The sequence below is a fragment of the Pelophylax lessonae genome (genome assembly GCF_965119305.1).
Source record: "Pelophylax lessonae genome assembly, chromosome: 10".
NCBI classification, from domain to species: Eukaryota; Metazoa; Chordata; class Amphibia; order Anura; family Ranidae; genus Pelophylax; species Pelophylax lessonae.
Genome location: NC_138777.1, coordinates 131162809 through 131186167, shown reverse-complemented (window position 1 = coordinate 131186167; position 23359 = coordinate 131162809). Strand labels below are relative to the sequence as shown.

At 45.0% G+C, this 23359-nt stretch overlaps 1 protein-coding gene across 1 annotated transcript in view; it reads right to left on the bottom strand.

Moving 5' to 3' along the window:
- Window positions 1-23359, bottom strand: part of RASGRP2 (RAS guanyl releasing protein 2) — a 1091080-nt gene that overhangs the window by 1013409 nt on the left and 54312 nt on the right. The gene's annotated exons all lie outside the window — the stretch shown is intronic.

Genomic DNA, 23359 nt, shown 5'->3' with positions numbered 1-23359 from the left:
GAGGGTGCTAGCTAGAGCCCTTAGGGACCAGCAGGCCTCTTCTTATATTCCCTTTATTACGGGGGATGGAGGTCGTAAGCTCCATCTCCCCAGGGAAATCTCTCAACGCTTTGGGGATTTTTACTCAGGTCTATACAACCTACCCCAGGACCCTTCTCATGCTTTGGCTGTGGAGTCCTATCTTGACTCAGTCCCCCTCCCGAGATTCCCGTCCCCGGCGCGGGAGGCTTTGGAGGAGGCTTTTACCCAGGGTGAACTATCTCTGGCCATCAAGGCAGCGAAACGAGGCAAGGCTCCTGGCCCTGACGGTTTTACCGTCATGTACTATCAGCAATTGCAGTCCTAGCTTCTCCCTTCTATGTTGAAGCTGTTCAATGAGATTGGTTGGTCCACCTCCTTTCATGCGGACTCCTTACCGGCACACATCTCGGTTATACCCAAGGAAGGGAAGGACCTTTCGGTCTGCGGGAGTTACCGCCCAATCTCATTGCTGAAAGCGGACTTGAAGCTCTTCGCCAAGATGATCGCCTCTAGGCTACAACCCCTCCTACCAGATCTGGTGCACCTTGACCAGGTGGGATTCATCTCCACATGGGAAGCTAGGGACAGCACCACCAAGACCCTGAAACTAATCCATCTAGCCAAGACCCAGCGCCGACCGACGGTCTTCTTGAGCACAGATGCCGAGAAGGCTTTCGATAGGGTCAGTTGGGCTTACATGTTTGAGGCCCTGCACCATTTTGGACTCGGCCCACGCATGCTCAGCTGGATAACCAGTATCTATTCTTGCCCCCGTGCGGCGGTAAAGACCAATGGAGTACTCTCCACCTCTATCCAGATCTCTAATGGCACGAGACGGGGTTGCCCCCTTTCGCCCCTTCTCTTTGCCATCACCTTGGAACCCTTCCTGATCAGGGTCCGCCTCAACCCTGATGTAACGGGATTGCTAGTGGGCACTGATACCTATAAAATTTCGGCATACGCGGATGACCTCCTCTTTTCCCTTACCAAACCTTTGGTGTCCTTACCGAACCTCCTTTGTGAATTTAAACTTTATGGTGCTGTCTCCCATCTGAAAATTAATTACAATAAATCAGAAGCCATGGGAGTGTCTCTCTCCACTCAACTGCAAGATTCCCTCCGCCACAACTTTCCCTTTAAATGGGCGTCGGTGGCCTTGAGGTATCTGGGGACGCTACTGCCGCCGAACCCCTCTGATGTATATCACCTAAACTTCCTGCCTCTCCTGGCCTCGACTCGAGCTTTGCTGGATAAGTGGTCGACGGGTCTCCATTCATGGTTTGGCTGCTGCAACATACTCAAGATGTCCATACTCCCGAAGTTTCTCTTTCTATTTCAGACCCTTCCAGTGTCTATTCCTGCTCTCTTTTTTTGCCAAGTGGACGCTACCTTTACCAGGTTTATATGGGCTGGGCGTAGGCCCAGACTGCGTAGAAACCTGCTCACGTTGACTAAAACCTACGGTGGAGTGGCAGTCCCAGACGTTAAGCGCTACTATCAGGCCACTCACTTAAATCGACTGGTGGACTGGTGTAGACACTCCATACTGAAGCTGTGGATAACATTGGAAATGTCTCTATATCCACTTCACCTCCCGGGAGCTCCGTGGTGTACCGCGTCGGTGCCAGAGGTGGTTAGACGACACCCCCTTATCGGGCCGACGCTTAGGATTTGTTCTTCAATTCTGGGTACCATGAGAAACTCGGTGCCGCGTTCACCATTGTTTCCAATATTGGGGAACCCGGCATTTCTGGTGGGCTGTGCCGGGGGCAGGTTTCGAGCATCCCATTTTGGAGCGACTGCTGACTGGCCTTCTCTTCTACAGTTGACTGCGATGAGTGGCCCATTTGCATTGTCGTGATGGCAGGCTCTGCAGCTGGGTCACTTCTTTAGGAAACTGGGACCCGGCTCACTTTTTGAGAGGACGCTGTCACCCCTCGAGATTCTTCTCTCGGGCCACACTCCGTTGCCGCACGCCCTATCACAGCTTTACTCACTACTTTCGGAACCTCCACAGGATTTTGTACTACCAGGGATCTTGAAATGGGAAGGTGAGCTACAAAGGACCTTCAATGTGACTCAACGCAGAAACATTATTAGATTCTCCCTGCGCTCCTCGATTTGCACCCGTCTCCAGGAAACTAACTATAAGTTGCTAACGCACTGGTACTACGTACCGGTGTGCATTGCTAGATTCTTTCCTGGCACATCTGATAGATGTTGGCGGTGTCTGAGAGACCCAGGCACTATGCTCCATGTGTTTTGGAGTTGCCCGAACCTACGGGACTTCTGGCAAGAAGTGAGGAGAATCTCTCAGAAAATTACAGACTATGCTCTCCCGGACGACCCCGCATTCTTTATCTTACACAATATGACTATCCCCCCTGCTCGATACAAGAAATCTATCCTACGCCACCTCTTAAATGCGGCCAAAATCTGTATCGGCCTTTGCTGGAAATCTACCACCCCTCCTTCGATCCCACTCTGGCTATCCAGGGTTAAACTTATCAATGACTTTGAGGACATGGTGCTGACTTCACAGGGCAGGAGGGAACAATATACTAAGACATGGAGCTGCTGGAACATGTTTGTTTTCTCGGATGAAGGCCGTGCATTGCACAGTATTACTTGACATGACCAGGTTCCAGGGCTGGGTGCCCGCTCAGGGTCCATCCCATCCCACCCCTTCCAGTCTTTCCGCTCCCCTCCCCGGATCCTCTCTGTGACCTTCTTTTCCTAGAGGGCTGCGGAGGTGGTCCTGATCTATCTCTTTTCTTCCCCTCCGTTCTGTACCCTCCCTTCTTTTCCTTCTGACACTCCGCTTTTCCCCCTACCCCCTCCCCTTCATATCCCTGTCACTTTATCCTCTTTCCCGCTTTGGGAAGTCCTATATTTTGCACAGTTTATTATTATGCTTTCTTCATTGGTGAGCAATGTTCCTTCTGAGTATCACCCTCACACTCTAGTGTATTTACGCATTATCTTTCCCATGCTGCCGGCTATGTGAATTTTACAAAACAGTTATAAGTTATGCCCTGTTGGAAGTGTTATTTGATTACGGACTCTCGCAATTACCGTGTTGAATGCATCTCTTGTTTTTCCCCTACTTTATCTCTTTCATGTATAAGAAAGGTATGTTTCTGTTGATACATCTTTTTTAAGTTCTACTGAGTGTGACATTTATTTGTATTATGACTATTATTGACTTAATAAAGACAGAATTTGAAAAAAAGATCCACAAAAGTCCTTTTCAGGGCTGGTATTTCGGTATAGGTCTACTACAGTCTCTTTTCAGTTTAGGAACAGGTATCCAGTCTGTGCTTTAGGCGCAGTTAGAGATCGGCACTGAAGTGACACAAATCGCTCTGTTAATGTCCACAGAAGTCATTTAAAGGGCTTGTATTTCGGTATAGGTCTACTACAGTCTCTTTGCAGTTTAGGGACAGGTATCCAGTCTGTGCTTTAGGGGCAGTTAGAGATCGGCAGTGACACAAATCGCTCTGTTAATGTCCACAAAAGTAATTTAAAGGGCTGCATTTTTTTTTTGGTATTGGTGTGCAGTGCACTATATAGGAGTGTAATCCACGGTATAATATACTTTGTAGAAAGCATATTATAGTGGATTTGTATTGTGCGCTGTGCGGCATTGTGACTGGTGTGGTGACTGAGCGTCGCTGCAGCAATACTACAAACACAAAAGCACTTTTAATGTATTAGAACTGGTGTGATAGACCAGTGACCCCCCCTATACCACATATTGAAGTAGGGTGTTATCTGAGTATACTTTTACAAGTGTATTTGTGTCCTGCAACCATATTGCCTCTTTTGCTGTGTTAAGTCTGATACACATAGTGGCAAACTCACTGGCCAATTTTTTGAACAACTGGTGTGATAGACCAGTGGCCCCCCAATACCGCATATTGAAGTGGGGTGTTATCTGAGTATACTTTTACAAGTGTATTTGTGTCCTGCAACAATATTGCCTCTTTTGCTGTGTTAAGTCTGCTACACATAGAGCCAAACTCACTTGCCAATTTTTTGAACAACTGGTGTGATAGACCAGTGCCCCCCCCCCCCCAATACCACATATTGAAGTGGGGGGTTATTTAACAGTATACTTTTCTAAGAGTGTATTTTAGTCATGCAAAAATGTGGCCTCTTTTGCTGTGTTAACTCTGCTACACACAGTGACAACAGTTACTGGCCAATTATTTGTAGAACTGGTGTGATAGACCAGTGCCCCCCCCCCCCCAATAGCACAGATTGAAGCGGGGTGTTATCTGAGTATACTTTCCTAAGTGTATTTGTGTCCTGCAACAATATTGCCTCTTTTGCTGTTTTAAGTCTGATACACATAGTGCCAAACTCACTGGCCAATTTTTTGAACAACTGGTGTGATAGACCAGTGGCCCCCCCAATACCACATATTGAAGTGGGGTGTTATTTAACAGTATACTTTTCTAAGAGTGTGTTTTAGTCCTTCAAAAATTGGGCCTATTTTGCTGTGTTAACTGTGCTACACACAGTAACAACAGTTACTGGCCAATTATTTGTAGAACTGGTGTGATAAACCTGTGGCCCCCCAATACCACAGATTGAAGCGGGGTGTTATATACCTTTTTCCAGATATACTGCGATTCTCTAGAGACTTTTTTCACTGGGTAATTTAAAAATGACAGGCAGAGGAAGAGGCAGGCCCTTACGCAGGGGTGGTAGGGGTAGGGCAGGAGCCGTAGGCCAGAGCCAAAGTGTGAAGTTTCAGAAGGTGCGTTCGATTAAGTCAAAGGACGCACCAGACTTGGTTGAGTGGCTCACTCAGCCTTCCTCTTCTGCACCCTGCTCATCCTCTCTATCTGCAGCCTCTTCACTCTCTGCTGTGTGCACCCCCAAAGACACGACCACAAACACCACCATCACCACCTACCCTCCGCTTGAGTCACTGGAATTATTTTCTGATCCATCACAAGACGTTTGCGATGCACAGCCATTCTTGGCATCGGATCAGGAAGAGGAGGTAGCAACAGCCGCCACTAAGCAGTCTGACGACAGTACCCAGATCAGCCCAAGGAGGTTGGTCCCTGCTGTTGCTGCCTACTCTGAGATCTCGAATGTTAGTGGTGGGGAAGGTGATGTGGATGATGTGTCTATGGATGTCACGTGGGTGGCCACAAGAGAGGAAGAGGAGATCTCAGAGGGAGAGACAGGGAGATAGAGAGACAGGGAGAGATAGGGAGGAGAGGCAGGCAAAACTTGCATTGCACAAGAGGTACAAAGCAGACTGCAAATGTATCAGGAGCGAGCCATCAACCATGTACAGTCACATCTGGTGCTCCCAGGACACAGACACATGGCTCCGCAGTGTGGGCTTTTTTTAATATGTCCGTGCTGACAACAGTGTTGCCATCTGCAGCCTTTGCAGTCAACGGTCGCGGTAAGCCCAACACTCACCTAGGGACGACTGCCTTAAGAAGACACCTGAATTCCCATCACCGAGCCCAGTGGGAGCAACACCGTCAGAACCCACAAAGCCACACTCCAGGCTCTCACCGTCCAGCCTTTTCTCCTTCTCCTCTCTCCTCACAATTGTCCTCCACTCCACCTTCCATGATGCCGTCGTCACGTTGTTCTAGAAAAAGGCAGGCTTCTGTGGCCCAAATGTTGGAGTGGAAAAAAATGATGACGCCGGATAACCCTCTTGCCCAACATTTGACTGCTGGCTTGTCGGAACTGATAGCCCGCCAACTACTGCCATATCAACTGGTGTGGCCATTGAAACACCACAATGGAAGGTCCCAGGCAGGAAATATTTCTCACAGAAGGGCATTCTAGAGCTGTATGGCCATGTTCAGTGGCAAGTGAATGTATTTCTGGCACACAGTGTCGGTGTCAAGATACATCTTACCACAGACACATGGTCTAGCAAACACGGGCAGGGAAGGTATATCACTTTTACTGCCCACTGGGTGAATCATCTGACGGCTGTCAAGCATGTAACCCGTGGCACCCGTGTAGATTTTGTTGTACCGCCACGGATTGCATGCAGGCCTGCCTCCTCTTCTCCTCCTCCTCCATCCTCCCTCTCCTCCTCGGCTGACTCCTCCTTTTCTGCTGCACCGCCCAAGATTTTCAGAACCTATTCCACATGCCAGGTGAGACGTTGCTATGATGTGCTGCGTCTGTTGTGCCTGGAAGCCAAGAGCTACACTGGTTCTGCACTCCTTTCAGCTTTGCGTTCACAGGCAGATCAGTGGTTGACACCGCTGAATTTGACAGTTGGTAAAGTGGTGTGCGACATCGGTGCCAATCTGCTGAGCATGGTGAAACAGGGCAAAATAACACACGTGTAATGCATGGCACACGTCCTGAACTTGGTCGTGCAGCGATTCATTGCCAAATACCCTGGGGTCCAGGGCATCTTGCGGCAGGCCAGGAAAATCTCAGTCCATTTCAGAAGATCTTGCACAGCCATGGCTCGCCTTGCTGACATTCGGCGTCGACACAACCTGCCCATCAGGCGTCTTATTTGTGACTGCCTGACGCGATGGAACTCAACTTTGCATATGCTTGATAGGCTGCTCCTGCAGAAATGTGCAGTTAATGACTACCTGTACGAACTCTGCGGCAGGACAGGTTCTGGGGAGCTTGGGTTTTTTCACCTCACCAGTGGCTGCTCATGCGGGATGCATGCAGACTTCTGCGGCCATTCAATGAGATCACCAAACTGGTCAGTCACAGCCAGGGAGCCATCAGTGACATCGTACCTTACGCCTTCTTTCTGGAGCGTGCATTGCGTTGTGTCATTGATCAAGCCGTCGAGGAGCAGGAGCAGGAAGATGAGGAAGTCGCAATGTTGGATGAATTCCCGGTGGGTGCTACTCCATCTGAGACAAGTCAACAACAGGAGTCTGAAGAGGAGTCAGAGGAGAATGGTGCCGGGGCGGATGAGTAGGAGCAAGAAGAGCATGCTTTAAACCTTTCTGGGATCCCTGGTGTTATCCGTGGATGGAAGGAGGAGAACGAGGACGACATTATCCTGGATGATGAGCTGAAGCCAGGCCACTACACTGCTTCCAGTTTAGTGTGAATGGGGGCCTTCATGCTCCAGTGTTTTAAGGGGGACCCCCATATAAAAAGCATAAAGGGCATAGATCAGTATTGGGTGGCAACGTACTTAGACCCCCGGTACAAACAAAAAATGGCAGAAATGTTACCAGCATCACAGAGGGCGGTCAGAATGCATTACTTCCAGGCTTTGCTGTGAGAAATGCTGTATTCTGCTTTTGTGTGCGCTGGCAGAGGAATTTCCAGTCACAGAGAGACAGTTGCGGTTAGCAATCCAACAGCGCCTGCAAGAAGAGGGCGGTTTGAAGATGTCTTGGTCACTTCAGATATGAGATCCTTCTTTCAACCGAACCATTGACAGCTGTACTCCGGATCCAGCATCAGGGAACGCCTAGACCGACAGGTGTCCGACTACATCGGGTTAACGGCCAATGTGGACGCTCTGAGGGGGTGATGAACCCCTGGACTACTGGATGGGCAGGCTTGACCTCTGGCCTGAGCTTGCGCAATTTGCAATGGAACTGTTGGCTTGCCCCCCGTCCAGTGTCCTGTCCGGGGGGATCGTGACCGATAAATGCACTCGCCTAACTCATGATAGTGTAGACTACCTTACATTTATAGAAATTAATGAGGCATGGATCTCTGAGGAATTCAACACATGTGACCAGTAGACCATGTTTAATTGAAATTCCCCATGGCAGGCCACAAATATCCGCCAGACCGCCATCCACCCACAACAATTCCTGGTCCTTGTCTTCGCTAAATATAGCGGCATAAAAGACATTTCATGTTCATTGAATGCCTAATTTTGGGGGCCTTTCATGGCTGACAATTATTTTTTTCTGTCAATGCCTAAAATGAACCTTCAGCCACAGAATACTACGTTCTTAGCTTTCAGGTAAACCCATGTGAGATAATTTTTGGGGCCTTTTATGGCCGACACTTGCTTATTTATCATGTGAATGCTTAATGTACCTTCAGCCACAGAATTCTAAGTTTTTTGCTGACAGGTAAACCCATGTGGTCTAATTTTTGGGGCCTATACTGGCCAACACTTACTTCTGTATCCTGTGAATGCCTAATGTACCGCCAGCTACAGAATACTACGTTCTTAGCTGTCAGGTAAACCCATGTGGACTAATTTTTGGGGCCTATACTGGCCAACACCTACTTCTGTATCCTGTAAATTCCTAATGTACCGCCAGCCACAGAATACTACGTTCTTTGCTGACAGGTAAACCCATGTGGGATAATTTTTGGGGCCTATACTGGCCAACACTTCTGTATCCTGTGAATGCCTAATGTACCTCCAGCCACCAAATACTAAGTTCTTAGCTGTCAGGTAAACCCACGTGGGCTAATTTTTGGGGCCTTTTATGGCTGACACTTACTTATTTATCCTGTGAATGCCTAATGTACCTCCAGCCACAGAATACAACATTCTTAGCTGTCAGGTAAACCAATGTGACCTAATTTTTGGGGCCTTTTATGGCCGACACTTACTTCTGTATCCTGTGAATGCCTAATGAACCTTCAGCCACAGAATACTACGTTTTTTAGCTGTCAGGTAAACCCAAGTGGGCTAATTTTAGGGGCCTTTTATGGCCGACACTTACTTATTTATCCTGTGAATGCCTAATGTACCTTCAGCCACAGAATACTACGTTCTTAGCTGTCAGGTAAATCCATGTGGGCTAATTTTTGGGCCTGGAATGGTTGACACTTACTTCTGTATACTGTGAATGCCTAATGTACCTTCAGCCACAGAATACAACGTTCTTAGCTGTCAGGTAAACGCATGTGGGCTAATTTTTGGGGCCTGTGCTGGCCGACACTTACTTCTTTGTCCTGTGAATGCCTAATTTTTCAGACTGGAATTGGAAATCAATGGGTCTGTAAAGGTTCTGCCAAATTGTGTAATGGATGCGGACCCATTTTACAGATGTGTGAATGGACCCTATATGCATTTGACATGTATTTACTGGCTGCTGTCAATTCTGGCTGATTTATGAAAAAATAAAAAAAAATTTGCTGTAAAAAAAAAAAATAATAATTTTTAGGGCAACTTTTCCAATTGCAATACTTCAGTTATGACATTGTCCATGTAGTGGGACTATTTGTGCACAGCTAGAAAGTATTTTGTGGCTGCAAATATGACCTAAAGGTTTTTAAAGTTCACCTCCCATTAAAGTCAAAGGGGCCCGCCGCGAACTTGCGGTTCGCAGACATTTGAGAAAATTTGCGGCTGACCGCCCCAGCCGATGTTCGTCCATCACTAATCCTAATGAGAGATAGGGTAATCTAGATACAAGTTTGCTGTCCCCTTTCAGAAGTAACAGTATAATAATGTCCTACTTGCAAGGCCTTGCTAGAGTCTTCACTGGCAGTTGGAGCTCATAACATGAACAGATTCCAATACAACTCAGTGTATAGCAAGTAATGCAGAATAGTTGATTATAATCCTAAGTGATCTGATGGCTGATTCAATTGCAGAGTGTTTGTGTTCAGTGGTACTAGAACTGTAATAATTTTAGTCTGAGCAGGTGCCCTCTCACCAAATCCTGATGTCCATCAATAAAGGGTCCTGGGGAAATAGGCAATGGGAATCGTCCACGCTCTGTGGCCTCGAGATGGCTGCTATCTGCTGTCTCAGGGTGTCCCACCGACTATACCCGATCAGCGATACTGCAAGGATGTCTGCAATGCTGCGTTGAACATCCGTTCCGCAAGGGCTGAGTCTGCAGGCAGATGAGGCGGTGTGCAGTAGGCCGTAGTCTGCAATTTTGCTCTCTGTACAGCAGATTGATGTGCACACAATGGGTTCCAGGAAGCAAGAGGCTCCACGCCTGTTCCAAAGCTTGCTGGGAAAGGTAGTTCTTAAACAATCCAGGTGCATAGTCATAGCTTTACAGAAGACTACAGATCCCACAATGCCGTTCTCCCAGTCTCTGCAATATGATAATTTAATCCTTAAACCAACACTAGAGGGATACAAAGACAATCTGAAGTAACAGAAGGTGAGTCTGCACTTTCAGATAATGGTAGTCCAGTCCAGGCTACAGTGATAATGATTATTACATTTTTACTAGCTATGATATCCTCAAATTTTTGTTTTATTTACCACCCTGATAGCATTCATTGCATCTGATATCCTATTTTGAGTATTTTTATGACATGATTCTTTTTGGGTTTATCACCTTCATTATTTTTCTTACAATTGCGTTTAAAATGTTCTTCTGTTTATAACTATTTTTAAAGGAGTTGTAAAGGCAGAAGGTTTTTCATCTTAGTGCATTCAATGCATTAAGATAAAAAGCCTTATGTGTGAAGCAGCCTCCCCAGCACCCCCTAATATTTACCTGAGCCCCATCTCTGTACAAGCGATGTCCACAAATCCCTTGGCTGTACAGGACTCTCCCTTCTGATTGGCCAAGACACAGCTGCGGTGCTATTGGCTCTCATGGCTGTCAGTCAAAGTTAGTTAGCCAGAGGGGGCAGAGCCGAACCGCAGCTCCGTGTCTGAATGGACACATGAAGCTGCAGCTTGACTCGGTTGCCCCCATAATATGCTGCTTGCTGTGGGGGCACTCAACAGGAGGGAGGGACCAAGAAAAGGAGGATCCAGGCTGCCCTGTGCAAAGCCAACAGCACAGAGGAGGTAAATATAACATGTTTGTTATTTAAAAAAAAAAAAAAACGAGACTTAACAATCACTTTAATTTTTGCTGGTCACACATTTTTAACATTGAAATATATACTATTAGAGCATTAGGCCTCCTATTTGACCAAGTAAATAATTTTGCTTTATTTAACCTGTATAAGTACCAATCTATCAGAACACAATTTCCCCTTTATTTTTACATATACACTAGCCTTTATTCATCTTGGCATGATACTGATAACTGTGGCCGCTATAAAATCCCCGGAGGTTGGTGTGATTGTCTGATGATGGAGGCATGGAATAGCCTGCAAAACAAGTTCCTGTTTGACTATTGCATCCTGGCACTTGAAGCTCTTCTGACAGTTCCTGTGAGTCTTCCACGGCGGCTCTGTGGCAGCTCTCTGGATTCCTGCATTGACTCCGGCATCGCTTCTGTGGTCCCAACTAGGGTTGAGCGAACCCGGACTGTATTGTTCGGGTTCGTACCGGACTTTTGGGTATTCTGTACCCGGAAACGGACCCAAACATTCACTATATGTTCGGGTACTGTCCGTTGTTCGGTATTGTTTTTTGATGTTTTGGCGCGGTTTTAATGGCACTGTTTCAACAGGTGCAAGGCAGCCAATCAGCAAGCGTTTAACTAGTGTGCCCTTAGAAGCCATCACAGCCATGCCTACTAATGGCATGGCTGTGATTTGCCAGTGCAGCATGTGACCCAGAGTCTATATAAGCTGGAGTCACATAACGCTGCGTGTCACTCTGCTCAAACTATACTAGGGAGAGGTTCCTGATGCCTGCTGCAGGCTGGAGATTGCTTTGAGGGAGAGCATAGGAAGAATCTTCTTTAATCAGATAATGATCTACATTGATTGTATTGTGTGGGGGTGCAGTGCACGATCTTTATGCCCTGACCTGAGCCCAGTGAGGAGGAGAAAGGAGAAAAAAAAAACTTTTATCAGTCTGTTAGGTGGGCAGCGTGCGGTGCTGCACATTTAATGCAAGCTCAGTGCATATGTGTCTGCTTAATCTGCATTTTAAAAAAGAAAAAAACTTTTTTCCTTCATATTTTACTGTGACTTACAGAGTTTAGACACTGCATTTCAAATCTGCTGTTCAACAAGCACCAATTAAGGGGACAATTATTTTTCAGATTTTCATTCATACGTTACAGTGAGATACACCCATTGCATACTGTTGTTGTATTCCGCTTTGCAATAAAAACCCATTTAGGGTAAAAAAACGTTAATTGCGGCCTAGTCTGCATATGGTACAGTGAGATACACCCATTGCATACTGTTATATTGCGCATTGCAATAAAAACCCATTTAGGGGAAGATCCAAAATTCGATAAATATGAGGAGAAGGTCAAATAAGGGATGTGGCCTGGGTCGTGGTGTTGCTGGTGGAGCTCCAGTTGCAAGGAGAGGACGTGGTCGATCTGTGCCAGCTACACGCACAGGTGAAACACCTTTCTCAGCTGCGAGTAGGCGACAGAACCTGCAGAACCTGATGTGGAGGACGATGAGGTCCTCGACCCCACATGGAATGAACGTCATGCAGTCAACCTGAGTGGTTTGGAGGAAGAGGTTGTGGTCGCACACAGCCACAAGCACAGCAGAAGAGGGAGCAGGGTGCAAAAGCGGAGCGGCCATGCACACCAAAGCCAGCTCAAAGGATTTCCCTAGCGTGGCAGTTCTTCAGACAATGTGATGATGAGAGGGCACGAGTGGTTTGCACGCTGTGCAATCAGAGCCTGAAGCGAGGCATAAACCTTCTCAACCTAAACACAACATGCATGACCAGGCATCTAAGTGCAAAGCACGAGCTGCAGTGGAGTGCACACCTCAAAACATAGTTACATAGTTAGTGAGGTTGAAAAAAGACATCAGTCAATCCAGTTCAACCTATGATGTGTGTGTGTGTGTTTGCTGTTAACTGTACATTGTATACCCCTGTATGTTGTGGTCTTTAAGGTGCCCATCTAATAGTTTTTTGAAACTATCAATGCTCCCTGCTGATACGACTGCTTGCGGAAGAGAATTCCACATACTTACTGCTCTTACAGTGAAGAACCCCCTGCGTATTTTAAGGTTAAACCGCCTTTCCTCTAGTTTTAGTGAGTGGCCACGTGTCTTATTGTATTCAGTTTCTCTGAATAGGTTATTCCATATGCTAGGGTTGCCAGTACAGTATTTGTACATTGATATCATATCCCCCTTCAATTGTCTCTTCTCCAGAGAGAATAGGTTCAGTGCTTGTAGTCTTTCCTCATAGCTGATGTCCTCCATTCCCCTAATTATTTTTGTTGCTCTTCTCTGGACTTTCTCCAGTTCCAGCACATCCTTCCTGAGGACCAGTGCCCAGAACTGGACAGCATACTCCAGATGTGGCCGGACCAGAGTCGTGTAGAGTGGGAGAATAATCTCTTTATTTCTGGAGCGAATCCCCTTTTTTATACATCCCAGTATTCTGTTGGCTTTGCTTGCAGCGGCTTGGCATTGCATGCCACTGCCAATCCTGTTGTCTACCAGTACCCCTAGGTCCTTTTCCATCCTAGACTCACCCAAAGGTCCCCCCCTAATGAGTAGCTAGCTTTCTCGTTCTCGTTTCTGGCACCCAAGTGCATTAGTTTACATTTTTCATCATTAAACCTCATCTGCCATGTAGTTGCCCACACCATTATTTTGTTCAGGTCCGCTTGTAAGGTTTCCACATCCTGCTCAGAAGATATTGGCATGCTTAGTTTAGTATCATCCGCAAATACTGAGATTTTCCTCGATATCCCCTCCTCTAGAACATTTATGAATAAATTAAACAGGATTGGCCCCAGGACAGAACCCTGGGGACCCCACTTTCCACACCCGCCCAATCTGAGTACTCCCCATTAATCACCACTAGTGTTGAGCGAACACGGACTGTATTATTCGGGTCCGTACCGGATAATTGGATTTTTGCTACCCTGACACGGACCCGAAAACTTTACTGTATGTTCGGGTTTAAAATCCGTGTTCGGCAATTTTATTTCCTGTTTTGTATGTAATGGCGCGCTTTTAGTGGCGGGCTTTCAACAGCCAATCAACAAGCGTTTAACTGGTGTGCCTTAAGCCATCCCAGCTGTAATTGGCCATCTGAAGCATGTGACCCATGTCTTTATAAGCTCGAGAGACACAGCGCGGTGCGTCAGTCTGCTGTAGTGTAGGGAGAGAGCACACATCATACGTGCTGGCTGCTGCTGATTAGGGAAAGACAGGGAAAAACAACATTGTGCCCGAAAAGAATGCAGGGACAGGTCGGAGTGTAGGCAGGGAAAGATATTTGAGCATTTTAGGGACAGGCTGGAGAGATTAGGCAGGGACAGATAGGAGACACAGGACAGAACAATCGTCCGTTAGCGATCTACATCGATTTTGCTGTGTGGGGGGTGGTGCAGTGAACAATCGTTTTGCCTTCACTTGAGCCCACTGAGGAGGAGGAGGAGGGAGAAAAAAATATATTTTTATCAGTCTGTTGTGTGCAGCGTTCAGCTATATTTTACTACAGATTTCTGTTCTAATCTGCTATTTAAAAATTACAAAGTTAAAGGGGAATTATTTTTTTTCCTTCATAGCCTGCTGCTGACCGTGACATAAAACATAAGACACTGCTGTGTTCACACGTGCTATTGAAAAATCACCAATTTTATATACTTTTTTCTATTCCACTATTCAATATACACCCTTTTGGGGTAAAAAAAATTAAATTGTGGCATAGTCTGTACTAATCTGCTAGTTAAAAATTACACCTTTAAAGGGGAATTTTGTTTTTCCCTTCATAGCCTGCTGCTGACCGTGACATAAAACATAAGACACTGCTGTGTTCACATGTGCTATTGAAAAATTTCCAATTTTAAATACAGTAAAACCTTGGATTGCGAGCATAATTCGTACCGGAAACCTGCTTGTAATCCAAAGCACTCTTATATCAAAGCAAATTTCCCCATAAGAAATAATGGAAACTCAGATGATTCGTTCCACAACCATTTATTCATAAATCCTTCAGTTTATAGTCCATATAAAAAGATTATAGCATTGCGATAGGTTGTGTAACCATAACATTTCCATCCACAAATAGCCGCTTCCACAAGGTGATTAGAAGCAAAATCCAGCAGGAGCTACAGAGTATCAAAGAGAAGAGAGGCGCCTCTAAGTGTAGCAATATGGTTCCATTTAATGAAGGTACAACATTTAGCAACTCACATGGTTGATGAATAAAACAGGCACATCTAAGTATGCAGGCATCCGGGGTAAAGCTGTCCACATAGACCATCCTCCTCACCGCTGGCTCTCACTGCTGTCAGTCTGCAATTGTGACCGGGAAGACCACCCTGCAGTAAAGCAATCTGAAAGCGAGGGGCAGCATGGAAGGGATGACGTAGATGGCGGTGCGGAGGATGGTCCTATGTGGACAGCTTTAGCCTGGATGCCTGCATCCTTAGATGTGCCTGTTCCAATCATCAACCATGTGAGTTGCTAAATGTTGTACCTTCATTAAATTTAACCATATTGCTACACTTAGAGGCGCCTCTCTTCTCTTTTATACTCAGCTGTGACTTGAGGCTACTTGTATATCAAGACATCGCTTGTATATCAAGTCAAAATTTATTTGAAAATTTTGCTTGTCTTGCAAAGCGCTCTTAAACCAAGTTACTCTCAAACCAAGGTTTTACTGTACTTTTCTCTATTCCGCTATTCAATCTACACCCTTTTGGGGTAAAAAAAATTAAATTGCGGCATAGTCTGTATCGGTACGTGTGAGATACACCTTTCAAATTTTTGGGCGCATCTTACACCGCCGAGGATTGCAGGGTGCTTCAGTTGGCCTCCTGTTCCGAACTCCTCCTACTCCTCATCCTCATCCTGCCTTTAGGGTACAAATAATTGTAATTGGGGCCTAGTCTGGGTTTGTACGTGTGAGATACACCTTTTTATATCATATTTTCTTTTCCGCTATTCAATCTACACCCTTTTGGGGTAAAAAGAATTAAATTGCAGCATAGTCTGTATCGGTACGTGTGAGATACACCTTTCAAATTTTTGGGCGCATCTTACACTGCTGAGGATTGCAGGGTGCTTCAGTTTGCCTCCTGTTCCAAACTCCTCCTACTCCTCATCCTCATCCTGCCTTTAGGGTACAAAAAATTGTAATCGGGGCCTAGTCTGGGTTTGTACGTGTGAGATACACCTTTTTATATCATATTTTCTATTTCGCTATTCAATCTACACCCTTTAGGGGTAAAAAGAATTAAATTGCGGAATAGTCTGTATCGGTACGTGTGAGATACACCTTTCCAATTTTTTGAGCGCATCTTACACCGCCGAGGATTGCAGGGTGCTTCAGTTTGCCTCCTGTTCCGAACTCCTCCTACTCCTCATCCTGCCTTTAGGGTACAAAAAATTGTAATTGGGGCCTAGTCTGGGTTTGTACGTGTGAGATACACCTTTTAATATCATATTTTCTATTCCGCTATTCAATCTACACCCTTTTGGGGTAAAAAGAATTAAATTGCGGCATAGTCTGTATCGGTACGTGTGAGATACACCTTTCAATTTTTTGGGCGCATCTTAAACCGCCGAGGATTGCAGGCTGCTTCAGTTTGCCTCCTTTTCCGAACTCCTCCTACTCCTCATCCTCATCCTGCCTTTAGGGTACAAAAAATTGTAATCGAGGCCTAGTCTGGGTTTGTACGTGTGAGATACCCCTTTTTATATCGTATTTTCTATTCTGCTATTCAATCTACACCCTTTTGGGGTAAAAAGAATTAAATTGCGGCATAGTCTGTATCGGTACGTGTGAGATACACCTTTCCAATTTTTTGGGCGCATCTTACACCACCGAGGAATGCAGGGTGCTTCAGTTTGCCTCCTGTTCCGAACTCCTCCTACTCCTCATCCTCATCCTGCCTTTAGGGTACAAAAAATTGTAATCGGGGCCTAGTCTGGGTTTGTACGTGTGAGATATACCTTTTTATATCATATTTTCTATTCCGCTATTCAATCTACACCCTTTTGGGGTAAAAAGAATTAAATTGCGGCATAGTCTGTATCGGTACGTGTGAGATACACCTTTCCAATCTTTTCGGCGCATCTTACACTGCCGAGGATTGCAGAGTGCTTCAGTTTACCTCCTGTTCCGAACTCCTCCTACTCCTCATCCTGCCTTTAGGGTACAAAAAATTGTAATCGGGGCCTAGTCTGGGTTTATACGTGTGAGATACACCTTTTTATATCGTATTTTCTATTCTGCTATTCAATCTACACCCTTTTGGGGTAAAAAGAATTAAATTGCGGCATAGTCTGTATCGGTACGTGTGAGATACACCTTTCCAATTTTTTGGGCGCATCTTACACCACCGAGGAATGCAGGGTGCTTCAGTTTGCCTCCTGTTCCGAACTCCTCCTACTTCTAATCCTCATCCTGCCTTTAGGGTACAAAAAATTGTAATCGGGGCCTAGTCTGGGTTTGTACGTGTGAGATACACCTTTTTATATCATATTTTCTATTCCGCTATTCAATCTACACCCTTTTGGGGTAAAAAGAATTAAATTGCGGCATAGTCTGTATCGGTACATGTGAGATATACCTTTCCAATTTTTTGGGCGCATCTTACACCGCCGAGGATTGCAGGGTGCTTCAGTTTGCCTCCTGTTCTGAACTCCTCCTACTCCTCATCCTGCCTTTAGGGTACAAAAAATTGTAATCGGGGCCTAGTCTGGGTTTGTACGTGTGAGATACACCTTCTTATATCATATTTTCTATTCCGCCATTCAATCTACACTCTTTTGGTGTAAAAAAAATTAAATTGCGGCATAGTCTGTATCGGTACGTATGAGATACACATTTCAAATTTTTGGGCAAATCTTACACTGCCGAGGATTGCAGGGTGCTTCAGTTTTCCTCCTGTTCCGAACTCCTCCTACTTCTCATCCTCATCCTGCCTTTAGGGTACAAAAAATTGTAATTGGGGCCTAGTCTGGGTTTGTACGTGTGAGATAAACCTTTTTAAATCATATTTTCTATTCCGCTATTCAATCTACACCCTTTTGGGGTAAAAAGAATTAAATTGCGGCATAGTCTGTATCGGTACGTGTGAGATACACCTTTCCAAATTTTTGGGCGCATCTTACACTGCAGAGGATTGCAGGGTGCTTCAGTTTGCCTCCTGTTCCGAACTCCTCCTACTCCTCATCCTCATCCTGCCTTTAGGGTACAAAAAATTGTAATCGGGGCCTAGTCTGGGTTTGTACGTGTGAGTTACACCTTTTTATATCATATTTTCTATTCCGCTATTCAATCTACACCCTTTTGGGGTAAAAAGAATTAAATTGCGGCATAGTCTGTATCGGTACGTGTGAGATACACCTTTCCAAATTTTTGGGCGCATCTTACACTGCAGAGGATTGCAGGGTGCTTCAGTTTGCCTCCTGTTCCGAACTCCTCCTACTCCTCATCCTCATCCTGCCTTTAGGGTACAAAAAATTGTAATCGGGGCCTAGTCTGGGTTTGTACGTGTGAGTTACACCTTTTTATATCATATTTTCTATTCCGCTATTCAATCTACACCCTTTTGGGGTAAAAAGAATTAAATTGCGGCATAGTCTGTATCGGTACGTGTGAGTTACACCTTTCAAATTTTTGGCCGCATCTTACACTGGCGAGGATTGCAGGGTGCTTCAGTTTGCCTCCTGTTCCGAACTCCTCCTACTCCTCATCCTCATCCTGCCTTTAGGGTACAAAAAATTGTAATTGGGGCCTAATCTGGGTTTGTACGTGTGAGATACACCTTTTATATCACATTTTCTATTCCGCTATTCAATCTACACCCTTTTGGGGTAAAAAGAATTAAATTGCGGCATAGTCTGTATCGGTACATGTGAGATACACCTTTCCAATTTTTTGGGCGCATCTTACACCGCCGAGGATTGCAGGGTGCTTCAGTTTGCCTCCTGTTCCGAACTCCTCCTACTCCTCATCCTCATCCTTCCTTTAGGGTACAAAAAATTGTAATTGGGGCCTAATCTGGGTTTGTACGTGTGAGATACACCTTTTTATATCATATTTCCTATTCCGCTATTCAATCTACACCCTTTTGGGGTAAAAAGAATTAAATTGCGGCATAGTCTGTATCGGTACGTGTGAGATACACCTTTCCAATTTTTTGGGCGCATCTTACACCGCCGAGGATTGCAGGGTGCTTCAGTTTGCCTCCTGTTGCGAACTCCTCCTACTCCTCATCCTCATCCTGCCTTTAGGGTACAAAAAATTGTAATTGGGGCCTAGTCTGGGTTTGTACGTGTAAGATACACCTTTTTATATCATATTTTCTATTCCGCTAATCAATCTACACCCTTTTGGGGTAAAAAGAATTAAATTGCGGCATAGTCTGTATCGGGTACGTGTGAGATACACCTTTCAATTTTTTGGGCGCATCTTAAACCGCCGAGGATTGCAGGCTGCATCAGTTTGCCTCCTGTTCCGAACTCCTCCTACTCCTCATCCTCATCCTGCCTTTAGGGTACAAAAAATTGTAATTGGGGCCTAATCTGGGTTTGTACGTGTGAGATACACCTTTTTGGATCATATTTTCTATTCCGCTATTCAATCTACACCCTTTTGGGGTAAAAAGAATTAAATTGCGGCATAGTCTGTATCGGTACGTATGAGATACACATTTCAAATTTTTGGGCAAATCTTACACTGCCGAGGATTGCAGGGTGCTTCAGTTTTCCTCCTGTTCCGAACTCCTCCTACTTCTCATCCTCATCCTGCCTTTAGGGTACAAAAAATTGTAATTGGGGCCTAGTCTGGGTTTGTACGTGTGAGATAAACCTTTTTAAATCATATTTTCTATTCCGCTATTCAATCTACACCCTTTTGGGGTAAAAAGAATTAAATTGCGGCATAGTCTGTATCGGTACGTGTGAGATACACCTTTCCAAATTTTTGGGCGCATCTTACACTGCAGAGGATTGCAGGGTGCTTCAGTTTGCCTCCTGTTCCGAACTCCTCCTACTCCTCATCCTCATCCTGCCTTTAGGGTACAAAAAATTGTAATCGGGGCCTAGTCTGGGTTTGTACGTGTGAGTTACACCTTTTTATATCATATTTTCTATTCCGCTATTCAATCTACACCCTTTTGGGGTAAAAAGAATTAAATTGCGGCATAGTCTGTATCGGTACGTGTGAGATACACCTTTCCAAATTTTTGGGCGCATCTTACACTGCAGAGGATTGCAGGGTGCTTCAGTTTGCCTCCTGTTCCGAACTCCTCCTACTCCTCATCCTCATCCTGCCTTTAGGGTACAAAAAATTGTAATCGGGGCCTAGTCTGGGTTTGTACGTGTGAGTTACACCTTTTTATATCATATTTTCTATTCCGCTATTCAATCTACACCCTTTTGGGGTAAAAAGAATTAAATTGCGGCATAGTCTGTATCGGTACGTGTGAGTTACACCTTTCAAATTTTTGGCCGCATCTTACACTGGCGAGGATTGCAGGGTGCTTCAGTTTGCCTCCTGTTCCGAACTCCTCCTACTCCTCATCCTCATCCTGCCTTTAGGGTACAAAAAATTGTAATTGGGGCCTAATCTGGGTTTGTACGTGTGAGATACACCTTTTATATCACATTTTCTATTCCGCTATTCAATCTACACCCTTTTGGGGTAAAAAGAATTAAATTGCGGCATAGTCTGTATCGGTACATGTGAGATACACCTTTCCAATTTTTTGGGCGCATCTTACACCGCCGAGGATTGCAGGGTGCTTCAGTTTGCCTCCTGTTCCGAACTCCTCCTACTCCTCATCCTCATCCTTCCTTTAGGGTACAAAAAATTGTAATTGGGGCCTAATCTGGGTTTGTACGTGTGAGATACACCTTTTTATATCATATTTCCTATTCCGCTATTCAATCTACACCCTTTTGGGGTAAAAAGAATTAAATTGCGGCATAGTCTGTATCGGTACGTGTGAGATACACCTTTCCAATTTTTTGGGCGCATCTTACACCGCCGAGGATTGCAGGGTGCTTCAGTTTGCCTCCTGTTGCGAACTCCTCCTACTCCTCATCCTCATCCTGCCTTTAGGGTACAAAAAATTGTAATTGGGGCCTAGTCTGGGTTTGTACGTGTAAGATACACCTTTTTATATCATATTTTCTATTCCGCTAATCAATCTACACCCTTTTGGGGTAAAAAGAATTAAATTGCGGCATAGTCTGTATCGGGTACGTGTGAGATACACCTTTCAATTTTTTGGGCGCATCTTAAACCGCCGAGGATTGCAGGCTGCATCAGTTTGCCTCCTGTTCCGAACTCCTCCTACTCCTCATCCTCATCCTGCCTTTAGGGTACAAAAAATTGTAATTGGGGCCTAATCTGGGTTTGTACGTGTGAGATACACCTTTTTGGATCATATTTTCTATTCCGCTATTCAATCTACACCCTTTTGGGGTAAAAAGAATTAAATTGCGGCATAGTCTGTATCGGTACGTGTGAGATACACCTTTCCAATTTTTTGGGCGCATCTTACACTGCCGAGGATTACAGGGTGCTTCAGTTTGCCTCCTGTTCCGAACTCCTCCTACTCCTCATCCTCATCCTGCCTTTAGGGTACAAAAAATTGTAATCGGGGCCAAGTCTGTGTTTGTACGTGTGAGATACACCATTTTATATCATATTTTCTATTCTGCTATTCAATCTACACCCTTTTGGAGTAAAAAGAATTAAATTGTAGCATAGTCTGTATCAGTACGTGTGAGATACACCTTTCCAATTTTTTGGGCGCATCTTACACCGCCGAGGATTGCAGGGTGCTTCAGTTTGCCTCCTGTTTCGAACTCCTCCTACTCCTCATCCTCATCCTGCCTTTAGGGTACAAAAAATTGTAATTTGGGCCTAATCTGGGTTTGTACGTGTGAGATACACCTTTTTATATCACATTTTCAATTCCGCTATCCAATCTACACCCTTTTGGGGTAAAAAGAATTAAATTGCTGCATAGTCTGTATCGGTACGTGTGAGATACACCTTTCCAAATTTTTGGGCGCATCTTACACTGCCGAGGATTGCAGGGTGCTTCAGTTTGCCTCCTGTTCCGAACTCCTCCTACTCCTCATCCTCATCCTGCCTTTAGGGTACAAAAAATTGTAATCGGGGCCTAGTCTGGGTTTGTACGTGTGAGTTACACCTTTTTATGTCATATTTTCTATTCCGCTATTCAATCTACACCCTTTTGGGGTAAAAAGAATTAAATTGCGGCATAGTCTGTATCGGTACGTGTGAGATACACCTTTCAATTTTTTGGGCGCATCTTAAACCGCCGAGGATTGCAGGCTGCTTCAGTTTGCCTCCTTTTCCGAACTCCTCCTACTCCTCATCCTCATCCTGCCTTTAGGGTACAAAAAATTGTAATCGAGGCCTAGTCTGGGTTTGTACGTGTGAGATACCCCTTTTTATATCGTATTTTCTATTCTGCTATTCAATCTACACCCTTTTGGGGTAAAAAGAATTAAATTGCGGCATAGTCTGTATCGGTACGTGTGAGATACACCTTTCCAATTTTTTGGGCGCATCTTACACCACCGAGGAATGCAGGGTGCTTCAGTTTGCCTCCTGTTCCGAACTCCTCCTACTCCTCATCCTCATCCTGCCTTTAGGGTACAAAAAATTGTAATCGGGGCCTAGTCTGGGTTTGTACGTGTGAGATATACCTTTTTATATCATATTTTCTATTCCGCTATTCAATCTACACCCTTTTGGGGTAAAAAGAATTAAATTGCGGCATAGTCTGTATCGGTACGTGTGAGATACACCTTTCCAATCTTTTCGGCGCATCTTACACTGCCGAGGATTGCAGAGTGCTTCAGTTTGCCTCCTGTTCCGAACTCCTCCTACTCCTCATCCTGCCTTTAGGGTACAAAAAATTGTAATCGGGGCCTAGTCTGGGTTTATACGTGTGAGATACACCTTTTTATATCGTATTTTCTATTCTGCTATTCAATCTACACCCTTTTGGGGTAAAAAGAATTAAATTGCGGCATAGTCTGTATCGGTACGTGTGAGATACACCTTTCCAATTTTTTGGGCGCATCTTACACCACCGAGGAATGCAGGGTGCTTCAGTTTGCCTCCTGTTCCGAACTCCTCCTACTTCTAATCCTCATCCTGCCTTTAGGGTACAAAAAATTGTAATCGGGGCCTAGTCTGGGTTTGTACGTGTGAGATACACCTTTTTATATCATATTTTCTATTCCGCTATTCAATCTACACCCTTTTGGGGTAAAAAGAATTAAATTGCGGCATAGTCTGTATCGGTACATGTGAGATATACCTTTCCAATTTTTTGGGCGCATCTTACACCGCCGAGGATTGCAGGGTGCTTCAGTTTGCCTCCTGTTCTGAACTCCTCCTACTCCTCATCCTGCCTTTAGGGTACAAAAAATTGTAATCGGGGCCTAGTCTGGGTTTGTACGTGTGAGATACACCTTCTTATATCATATTTTCTATTCCGCCATTCAATCTACACTCTTTTGGTGTAAAAAAAATTAAATTGCGGCATAGTCTGTATCGGTACGTATGAGA